We start from the raw sequence: 11172 nt of genomic DNA on the forward strand, positions 1-11172 counted from the left end.
GGGCATTTCCCCAGGAGGGACAGCATAGGCAAATGCTGACAATCAAGGTGGGCAAGGCCCTGTGGGAGCAGAGGGTACAGGAAATAGGCTGGGCAGAGAGACCAGCGGGCAGGTATTCTGCCGTCCCTCTGAGAGTGATAAGGACTTGAGGCCTACAGTGAAAGCGAGAATTTTCCTGAGATGGGCCCAGGAGACACCACAAGGAAGAGCTGAGCGTCTTTGTCAAAGACAGTTTAGGTTTCCAGCCCTGTGTCTGGAGATCCAGCGCCTTTAACAGAAGAGCAGCAATCTGTGAGGGGAGCTGGCGTGGAAGGGTCTATATGACCTTAGCTTTGGACTGGCTGAGCTTGCAGTGGCTCTGGGGAGGAAACACCATTTCTGTGTTCCCTCAGGGTCTCCAAGGTCATGTGCAGAGTGCAGTATGCACGCAGTCTACATACTACGTTCATGTGTTTTATTTGGTGCAAGATCCTGTGGAAGGGACAAAAGGGAGCACAGAGCTCTGGGTGCCTAGAATGTATTTTTTTTTTTTCCCTCCCTCATTGATAATTTTTTTAATTGCTTGGGGCCAGGAAGAAGCTGTACTAGCGGGAGGGTCAGAGCTGGGTATGCAACACTGTATATGATTCAGAGACATAGACTCACCCTATTCAAGTGTCTGTTACCACACCGCGCTCACCACCGGCACCCACACCGCAGTCCTCGACCATAGTCTGCTTGGTCCTTCCAGTCCTGCTCTGCCCTCTCCAACCTCAGTTCTACAGTCAGACTTCTCAGGTTTGTTACTGATATGGTTCTGTCTGCCCCTTTATTTTATTTCTCTACATATTCCATGTAAGTGGAACTATCCAGTATTTGTCTTTCTCCTTCCGGCTTCATTTGTTGAGCACACCCCCTCCAGCTCATCCATGTTGTTGCAAATGACATGAATTTATTTTTTTCTTTTTTTAATAGCTGAGTAGTACTCCTCTGTGTGCATACACCACATCTTACTCCACTCATCTGCCCTTGGGCACTTAGGTCCTTTCCATGACTTGTCTCTTGTCAATAGTGCTGCAGTGAACATAGGAGTGCAAATGTCCCTTTGAATTAAGTTTACCTCTTGCAGATACCAGTGTTATATATACATTTTAACAAGTTGTTATATTTTCATTCAGTCACAACACCCAGTGCCTACCGTGTGCGGATCTCAGTTCCAGATGCTGGGGGTATGCTGTGATGCAGACGGACAAGGCACCTGCCCTCTCGTTGATTTAGAAGAGGCAGAAAATAGACAAATTAGTAAGATATTTTAGACTGTCATGTGCAGAAAATAAGGCCAGAGAGTGACTAGGGAGAAGGGTAGCAGGGGCCTCTGAGGAAGTGCCGTTTAGGGGTGAAGAACCTGCAAAGCTGCAGAGAAGACTCACCTCTCTTGCCTCTAACCTATTCCCCCTGTAGACTGAGGGCATTGGGTGATGGGCCTTCTGAGGTTCCTACTAGTGTAGGTGTTCACAGACACAGGTCAGGCTGTGAGTTCATTACGCCTCTTCCAATAAAGAGGCAAAGGTATAAGCATGTCCCGGAGGCCTCACTCAACTCCCTTTTGCTGAATACCGGTAAGGTTTTCATGAGACCCCTGTTCCTGGTGAACTACTCTGAAGTCAAAGATTAAATTCAAAGTCTACTGTAGCAAACAGGACAGTGGCTCCTCAACACATTGAATGTAGAAGTACCGTATGTTCCAACAATCCCACTTCTAGATAGATGCCTCAAGTAATTGAAAGCAGCACCCTAGTGTTCACAGCAGCATTGTTCATAGTAGCCAAAAGGTAGGGACTGTTCGTCAACAGATGAGTGGATAAGCAAAACGTGGCCCCTACAGGCAATGGAATATTATTCAGTGTTAACAAATAATGAAGTTCTGACATTGCCGACAATATGGGTGGACATTTGCTAAGTGAAGCAATTCTGTCATAAAAAGGCTAACACTGCATGATTTTTCTTTTTTTTTTTTTTTTTTTTTATAGAGGCATGTTTTTTATTTATTTATTTATTTATTTAATTTGTTTGTTTTGTTTATACATGCACTGGGTACAGTCAGAAGCGCGGGAGGGTGAGAGAATTCACCAGAGCCAGAGTGGGGAGCAGAGCAGGCAGAAGGACTGAAGTACACTGCTGAGGGGAGCAGCGGGTGGCAGGAGAGGTCTGCGCACCATGTGGGATCCTCCTCCGGTGGCCGGGGAGCAGCCGGGGATCGAGCCGGCGCCGCAGAGGCCGCGGGCAGCTTCGCAACCCAGCGCTCAACCGCTGCGCCACCGGGGAGGCCCTGCATGATTTTTCTTATAGGCAGTGCCTAGAACAGGCAAATTATTAAAGACAGAAAAAGTAAATTAGAGGTTACCAGGGACTGGAGTGGGGTGGAATGAAGTGATGAGATACACAACTACTGCTGTTTGGGATGATGAAAAAGGTCTGGACAGAGCTAGTGGTGGTGGTCACACAACAGTGTGGATGTAATTAATGCCACTGAGTTGGACACTTTAAAATGACTGAGCAGAATGGTTGAAATCGTAAGGTTTGCTTAATGTATTGTTACCATATTGAAAAATTCTATGGGCAACAGGAAAGAGACAGATCAGGTGGTGATCTCTCAAGGGTTGATGAGGATCAACTGGGAAGGGTGTGGCTAGAGGAATCACGCCAGCTCAGGGTGCCTCTTTGTCAGCTCCTATTCCACACCTTGGGCATCACTTCTAGACGGACCTTGCAGCCTCATGGGAATAGAAAATGGCTAGAGTCCTTGACTTGGGGTTGGTGTGGGTGGCTACAGCTGGGATAGGAAGTGTGTGCTGAATCCCTTGCCCACCAGGTGTGCTCACCCTCTGCTGCCTCTGTGAGCACCTCCCACACGTCGGTGGCTGGTGTGGTTCTGGCATGTGAAAGTCCACACTGACACAGTGGTTCTCAAAGGATGGCCCTCTGGGAACCTGTTAGAAATACAAATCCTTGAGCCCTATCCCGGATCTACCGATCCAAGCATGAGAAGTGGGGACCCACCAGTGAGTATTTTAACAAGTCATCCTACTACAGGAGATTCTGATGTTGAAACTGAAGTTTGAGAACCACTTCTCTCAGCCAATGCAGAAAGAACTGGACAGAAAGCAGAAACTACCAGCTCCTCCTGAATGCAGAGCCCCAGACTGTCGAGCAGGGAGGCACATAGCACACCATCTCAGGGAGCATGATTTCATGTGCACCAGGCCCAGAGGGCCTTGGGGAGCCTGATTGTCTGTAAGCCCATCTTAGATAAGGGACTGAATCACACCCTTTCCTGGTGTGGGCTTGTCCAGTGTGGCCTGCCAGGGCCCCCGAGATGTGGGTGCTGTGGTGCTGCAATGTCAGGGTCATGATCTCAAGTCTGCCAGCCACCTATATACAGAAAGTAGCTGTGTTTTTCCTCCCCTTGCCACCCCAGCTGGACTATGTGGGTGCTCACTGTAACCCTACTGGCTACAGCACCCCTTCAAAGCATCTGAACCAGATAACCAGAACTTTCGGGCTATTTTGGATACTGAAGTACTTTCCAGTCCAGCCTTATAAGCATTTCAAAACTCATCTGCCTAAGTGCCCCGCAGAGTGCCAAGATCTGCAGCAGGCCCTGCAGTGTGGTCTACCCTTGAGATGATGCCCCATCTTTTTGCTCAGGAGTTGGGGTGAAGGGAAGATAGAGCAGGGAAGGGAGAGAGGCAGATTCTCTACACTGTGATTCCACTGTGGCTGCTTCTCATCAGGATCCAACACTACTTGCTATGGATGACCTCAGCGAGGAAGCCGCTGCACAAACTGCCCTCTCACAAGGCATGTGGAGGCTTCTAGGTTGCTGAGGAGCCTCGGCCTCCTGTGACTCAGTTTCTTTTTTTTTCTTTTATTTAAGAATGGGTTTTTTTTTTTTTTAAAGATTTATTCATTTATTTATACAAGTACTAGGTACAGTCCGAAGCGCTGGAGGGTGAGAGAATTCACCAGAGCTAGAGCGGAGAGCAGGACAGACAGAATGACGAAGCACACTGCTGAGGGGAGCAGCGGGCGAGACAGGAGAGGTTTGGGCACTATGTGGGACCCTCGCCAGCCTGCCGGGATCGAACCGGCGCTGCAGAGGCTGCGGGCAGCTTTGCAGCCCAGCGCTCAACCGCTGCACCACCGGGGAGGCCCTGTGACTCAGTTTGTCATGTGGGAGAGATTACAAAGCCCACTGTCATTCCTGTGACCCTTCGGCCTCCCTGTCAGAAGGAGGCCCCTTGCTGCCCGGGTCTCTTTGCGTGGGCCTGGATTTGTTAGACTCCCAGGGAGTCTAATTCCTCTCAGTTCTCTTTGGGCCAATTTGCTTATGCATGGGCACAATCACATAAGCCCCGTGTTGTCCTTTGTGGGCCAAGTGTGCTTTAGTCATACTTTCAGTAACGCTGAGAGCTGTGATAATAGGCATCACGCCAGGCTCAGTAGAGGGACACATCTGCTTATGGTTTCAAAGAGGAGCAAGACTCTGAACAACTGGTCACATTAATCAGCTTGACAATAATCAACATAATAATCAAAGGTGATCATTGCTGCTAAAGAGTTTGGAAGTAGGAGACTCCACGATAGGTGATTTAACCGTCTTGGATTTTTCTCCTTTTGCTTTTTTTCTCCTCATTCCACAATCCCTCCCATCTTCCCTGTGCTGTCCCCAGGCAGTTCCCACTGTTACCACCTCTATTTCAGGAACATAGAATTCTCATCCTGTCTGCAAACTCTCAGGAGGCGCAGGTATTCAGTGTGTTTCGTCCTTGAGCTGTGCTTCCAACATGAGTCTCCTGTGTCTATTTAGCATTTGAAGTATAGCTGGTTCAACTGAGGTTTGGAAGTTTTAATTTAATTTATTTTAATATGAATTTAAACACTGAAGCAATGGAAAGTATTTTTTCATTAAACACATCTTTATTGCTTCCTGAGGACCACATTTCACTTTATCCATTGAAAATTTAGCATCAGAACTGAGTTGTGCTATAGAGTGAAGACACCGAATTTCAAAGACTTACTATAAAAATGTAAAAGATCTCATTTACAGTTTTTCTATTGATTATATGTTGGTGTGATAACATTCTGAAGATATTGGGTTAAATATTTTATTTTCACCTGTTTCTGACCTTTGTATGTGGCTACTAGAAGGTGTAAAAGCACACCTGGGGCCGTGTGTGTTTCTGTTAGGCAATGCTGGCCCCCACCTGGGAGTGGGGAGGAGGTAACCAGGCTTGCACGGGGTCTTTCAGCAGCCAGGAAGCGGTAGATAGGTTCTGGATCTGGTTTTGATTTCTCACCATCCTTTGTGCTTCCTAAACATCACGCTCACAGTCCCTGGGGAGGGCAGGAAGCCCTTGCTAAGGGGAGGATTTGTAACCTGTGAAGTGCGCCCACTCTATTGCCACCTGCCTGCAAGGCCTCTCCCTGCACTGAAGAAAGCCCTCCCACCCCCACTCCTTTCCTGCAAGGGCATGTGGGACTTTGCCACACAGACTACAGCCAGGGCGCCTTGATGGCTGAGGCTGTCACGGTGCTGCATGCAGCTACTTTAGTCCCATCTCTGTGTGCAGCTAGATGGTGTCTGTGGCTATATCCTGACACATGAAGAGTCTGGTGAAGCCCTAGCCCGCGGGGTGGGGGTAACTGACGCTTCTAGGTATGGACTGTCACATGAGCTCAGTGAGAGAAAGAACAGGAGACATGTGACTGAAGGAAGACACCAGGATCTTACTGGGAACTAATATGCACACGTGTCTTGTATTTTTAAATTTTATGAAAGTATATTATCTTGTGAACACATTTATAGGATTCCTCCAGGACCGTGGGAGGAACCTGTGCAAGGGAGGGACTCATTACTTCACATATGGCAGAGAGGTCCCCAGACCTGCAGCATCTGGAACACCATTAGCAATTTTAGAAATGCTAATTCCTAGGCACCACCCCAGACCAACTAAATCAGACATTCTATGGCTCATAAATCTGTTTTTAAAGCCCTCCAGGTAATTTCAATGCCCTCTCCTGCTTGCAAACCCCTGACATTGTGGTTAAGAGCATGGGTTCTGGAGTAAAGCCACCTGAGCCTGGTTTTGCTGTTCATTATCTGGAGGATCTTGGCAAGGCACACAACCACTCTTAGGCTGGTTTCTGTAAAACAGGACAATAATAGAACAGATATCCTAGGGTTACTGGGTGGATTAAATGAGATGATGTAAGTAGTGCTAAGCACATGTGTTGAGTTTTATGTGCTTGATTGTATGTTCTATATATAATCTGTCATACATGTGGTTGTTGGAGGGTGAGGAAGAGGGGGCTGTAGAGATTACCTTTAGTAGGTTTATCAGAAAGTGGATCAGATGTGACCCTGGGCCCCTTCCTTAGGGTCTGCTGTTTGACCCTCCAGCCCTTTGCTCTTCCTGGCAGCAGTGGGGAGAGCCCCTTCCTCCCATGTCACCTGACCATCGTCTCTTTTATAGAGACTTGGGCCAAGCTTCTAAACACAGCAAGGAATTTGTCAAATTTAATGAGCCAAGGGAATACAGCAAATTTAATGAGTCTTCCCCTTTGGGGAATCATGGACCTCCTTAAAAATACAGTGGGAGTTAGGGACCTCTTGCTCGAGGCCCATGTGCATATAACCCCTGCTTTAAACTGACAGACCGTGTCATCAAGCCACTGCCTGGGATCCTCAATAAAGAATCTTGAGGCAGTGGCAGCCACTCAGTAATATTTAAGGGGGAAGGAGGGCGAGGGAGAAGGCTGTGCTAACGGTCAGCTGCTGCCTGTACAGGTGATAGAACTGACTTTGAGCAAATGCCTTCTGGACCCCATGCCATATCTCAAATAAGTGCCTTTAATTGTGGGACTGTTAGGGGGAAAGGATGTTCTAAAGCTAATTCCATACAGGCTTTGTGGACTCCACCCCCACCCCAGGCCAAAGCCAAAGACACTGGGAACTCCAGATCCCATCACCACCCAAGGGAAGGTGGCTGGGACCTGAGGGTGGGGTTCAGCAGCCAGGTTGGTATAAAGCCAGACACATGGGCTTTGGGGGACCCCCATTTTGGCTCTCCGCCAGCTCTCAGCGTCCGGCCAGCTCGGAGAGTGCCTTTGGGTTTCCAGGTCGGCGGATCAGGTAGGACGCATTAAAGACTTTATTTCCCTAGTTTCTCCCTGAGTTGTACATTTTTCTTATTTCCTTTTTCCCTTGTAAATAAACCTTTTATTAACCTTTTGTGTGTGCCTGTAGTGGAGGATTAATAAGTCCCTTGTAAGCGCGTGGGTGAGGACCCACAGCCAGGCAACCCGTTCCATATCGGGGCTGCCCTATAACAGGACTAACAGGCATTTGGCAAGGAATCTGGTTTGGGACATGGGGTGCCTTTTCGCACCTTTCAAACCATAGCACAAAGCATTCAAACTCTTGTGATACATAAAGAGAGCCCTGTGTGAAAACATTCATTCCAAAGACATTTACAATCCCAAAAGGACTGTTAGTGGCTGAAGATTATCTAGTTCTGATAAAAGCATAAATGTGGTTGAATTTTTAAAAAGTGACAAGTCAGATGTGTATGACATGTTAATTTTTCAGCTGGTATCTCTTCTCCTCGCTGAGCTCACGAGGCTGGTGACATGGCGGTGTTGTACTTAGCCGTCACCCAGAGGCAATTTACAGCCTTCCCTGGAATCACACTTTGGGTTGACTGGGCAGAGAGAGATTCACAATGACAGCCGTCGTGGCTTTGGGCATTTCAAGTTCCTCTGATGATGTTACTGGGCTTGAAATCAGATCGGAAAGAAACTGGAACAAGATAACACCACCTTTCCCCGAACAGAAAGGCCCTTCCTGAGGACACTTGGCAGGTCTTATCGCATCCCAGGATGGGAACTTTCAGCTTTCCCCCTCTAGCGGCTCCCTGAAAAGCTGGGGTAGGATACTGAGCCCGGAAGCAGAGGGGCCTGGCCTGTGTGACTTTCAGCTTACGGTGCATGGGGTTACGCTGGGGCCAGTTCATGGAGGGGACATCAAGTACAAATGTCATCTCAGGCGATGGCAAAATAGGAAGAGCGGGGACACATGGAGGTGAGAACAGAAGTCTGAGCAAAGTAGGAGGGACAAGAGGAGTCCCTCATGGGGGAGGTGGGCCTGGAGTGAGAAGGTTCTGGATCCTGGAGGAGCCTGTTGCTCCTCACTCAATCATACCCCTTCCTGAGTTGGGTTAGTTTTTCATGATCTGAAGGTGGCCAGAGGGTAGTGGGGCTCTACTCCTGCAACAGTCACCCTGGCCTCCTGATCCCACATTGACCACCACCCCTCTTCTTTCCTAAGGCCAAGTGCCAGCCCAGTGCAGCTGCTGGGGGTGTGTGAGTGTCACCCTGTCCCATGAGTGCTTTGTGAGCTGAGACCTACCACTCCAGGCCAAGCACAGGGACAAGGCCCTACCCTACACTTGTTCCCTCAGATTTTGGTGTAGGGGAATGCTGGCCTGAGAATTCCTAAAACTCTCTGGTGAGCGGGTCACCCTCAGCCATCCTGCCGGGGGCCCATTGCCAGGAAGAGCCCTTAAACATTGACCCTGAAGGAAGGGTATCTAGGTGAGGTGTTGGCCAGTTGTGCCTGGATGGAACTGTTGCTTTGGAGCCAGCAGGTGCCTTGGCTTCCTGACCTTGGATGGGAAGGTCTCTTGACCTTTGTGAGCCTCCCTTTTCCCTGTCTGATAATGCTTAACTCTCAGGGGTGTGCAGATGACTGAGTGAGACAGCAGATGTGGCAGCCTGGCAGATAACAAAGCCTGAGACCTACCACTTCCATTTTATTCCTGTCTCCTGGGAGCTGGGACGGCAGTGAGCAGGCTGAGGGGTGGCGGCCGGGGCAGCTGACAGCCTGCGATACAGAGAATAGGTCAAAGAGTCGCTGACCACCACCTGGCCTGTCTGCGCCCTCCCTCTCTAACTTGTCATCTTTTTCCCTCTTCAAATGAGGAGCAGGTAAGCCATAGCTTGCTTCCTGCATTCAATGGGTTATTAACTAATCCACATAAAAACACAGTTTTGCTATTGATAAAATAGTGCACAGAGTTTCAGTAACTTGCTCTAGGCCCCAGAGGTAGTAAGGGGCCAGAAGAAGTCTGGCTCCTAATTCTACACTATCAATTCCTAGCCGACCATCCTATGTTTCTCAAAGTGTGGTCCCTGGACCAGAAGCATGGGAACAACCTGGGAATTTATTAGAAATGCAAATTCTTTAGAGGTCCCAGTTGTAGAATTTTTGAACCACGTGTTACCAAGCTCTCCAGGGAATTCTCAGCACACAAGAGTTGCGGAACCATTACCCTGTATCTTCCAGCAAGCCCAGTGTTTAAATTCCTTAAAAATCATCATGGATTGGCTCTAGCTGATTATATCTAGTTTCTAAGGGTACTGAAGGAAACCAATGGGAAATATTGACATAGAGGTGAAGAGTGGAGCTGGCTGGGAAAACACAGGCCCATCTCCAGGTTCTGACTGAGACGAGGAACCACCGGCGCCAGGGAGAAATCTCCTGCTCCTCCCCTTTGACCTGTTCATGCAAAAAGGCTTCTTAAAACCTCTGTTGTCTCCCAGGCAAGGCCTTAGTCATTAATAATGCAGCTCAGCTCAAAAAGCTTAGAGGTGCTCATTTTATTTTTATTCTGCTTCTTTCATTCTTTCTTAGCTACAAGGTTATATATACACACACATATATGTTGGAAGCTTGACTCAATATAATATTTCTGAAACCTATTTCTGGAAGTTTTTGAGCCAAGGTGGTACTTCTCAGGGATGCCATGAATGACTACACAGGCCGTGCGCTGCATGACCCAGAAGGACTCACTGACAGGAAACCACTCTCTTGGCTTAGGCGCTGTGTGACACGGTGGTCCTGCTGCCCCTCCTACCTAGAGTTTTGACCTTGTTGACAGTTCTCCCTTCCTGGTTGGCCTCAACCTTTAGGCAGGCCTTGTCTTCCTTTTTTCCCTTTTGGAAGGAGCTTCTGCTTCAAATGTTTGCCTCAGGACTGAGGGCTGTCTCCTCCTCAAAGCTGCCTCAGTCGACCCAATGCTGGGCTTCCCTGCTCCGAGCTCCACAGACCCTTGGTTCCCAGGACTGAGGAGAGCACCCCCTGGGCGCTCCCCATACAGCCACATCCACTCCAGTCCTTTGCAGACTCCCCAGGCTGATGTGGGGAGGAGTGAGGACGTCCAAGATGAAGCCATATCTAAGCTGGTCGCTCTTAAATATCATTAGTAAATGAGAAGTTCTTATCAGAAACAAAAGGCTCCAAGTCTGTGCTCTAAACACCAGTCAATGTGTGAACAGCCTTCGAGAGAACAGCCTGCGAGAAGCAGCTCTGATTCTAGACAGTGTGGGGAAATCATGCCTGAACTCGGCTGCCTTTGGCACTCAAATCTGTGTAGGGGGGGAGGAAAGAATTACACACGAGAAAAGTCACCCCCTGGAAGGGTCCCTGGCTTCCCCCTCCACATGAACCTCTCTTTCATTCAGCTCTTGCATACCTAAATGTTGTAAGAATTTTGTTTTCTTTTTAAATTAGAAGATAAAAAGTAAATGAATATCAATACTGACTATTCCTTTTGACCAGGGTTTCAAACCCTCAGCCTCATGCCCAGGGCTGGGCTCTGCATCCATGGGCTGAGGAGTGCTCGCTGGCTGCCATGTTCTAAAGAGCAGAAACCTGCCTGTTTCCCGTTAAGACAAGGTCACTGGTCCTAAAACGCATCCTCACAGAATCACTCTCTGATGCCAGCCCTCCCATAAGTTCATATTTCTTGGATCTAAATTTTTATGTGGAAGAAAAGCTTTTGGCTTTTGGTTTGGCTCTGCCAACCAGTTCTGTGTCCTTAAGAAACCATTTAAGCTTTCAGTCTCTGGTTTCATTCAAACATTTTTTTTTCCACCTCTGTAACTTGAAAATAGTGATAGTAATTGTATTTGCCTTCTGGGCTTGGTAGAGCAGGCTGGCAAATTTTTTCAGTGAAGGACCAGAGAGTAAATAGTCTAAGTGTTGCAGACCGTGATGGTTTCTACAGCAACTTAAGGGTGCCATTTGGAGGAAAGCTGCCATATACAAAACATGAAGAATGGGCTTGGGTG

This window comes from Talpa occidentalis, unplaced genomic scaffold (assembly GCF_014898055.3).
Source record: "Talpa occidentalis isolate TD23 unplaced genomic scaffold, MPIMG_talOcc4v2.1 talOcc4.5, whole genome shotgun sequence".
In the NCBI taxonomy this organism is placed as follows: Eukaryota; Metazoa; Chordata; class Mammalia; order Eulipotyphla; family Talpidae; genus Talpa; species Talpa occidentalis.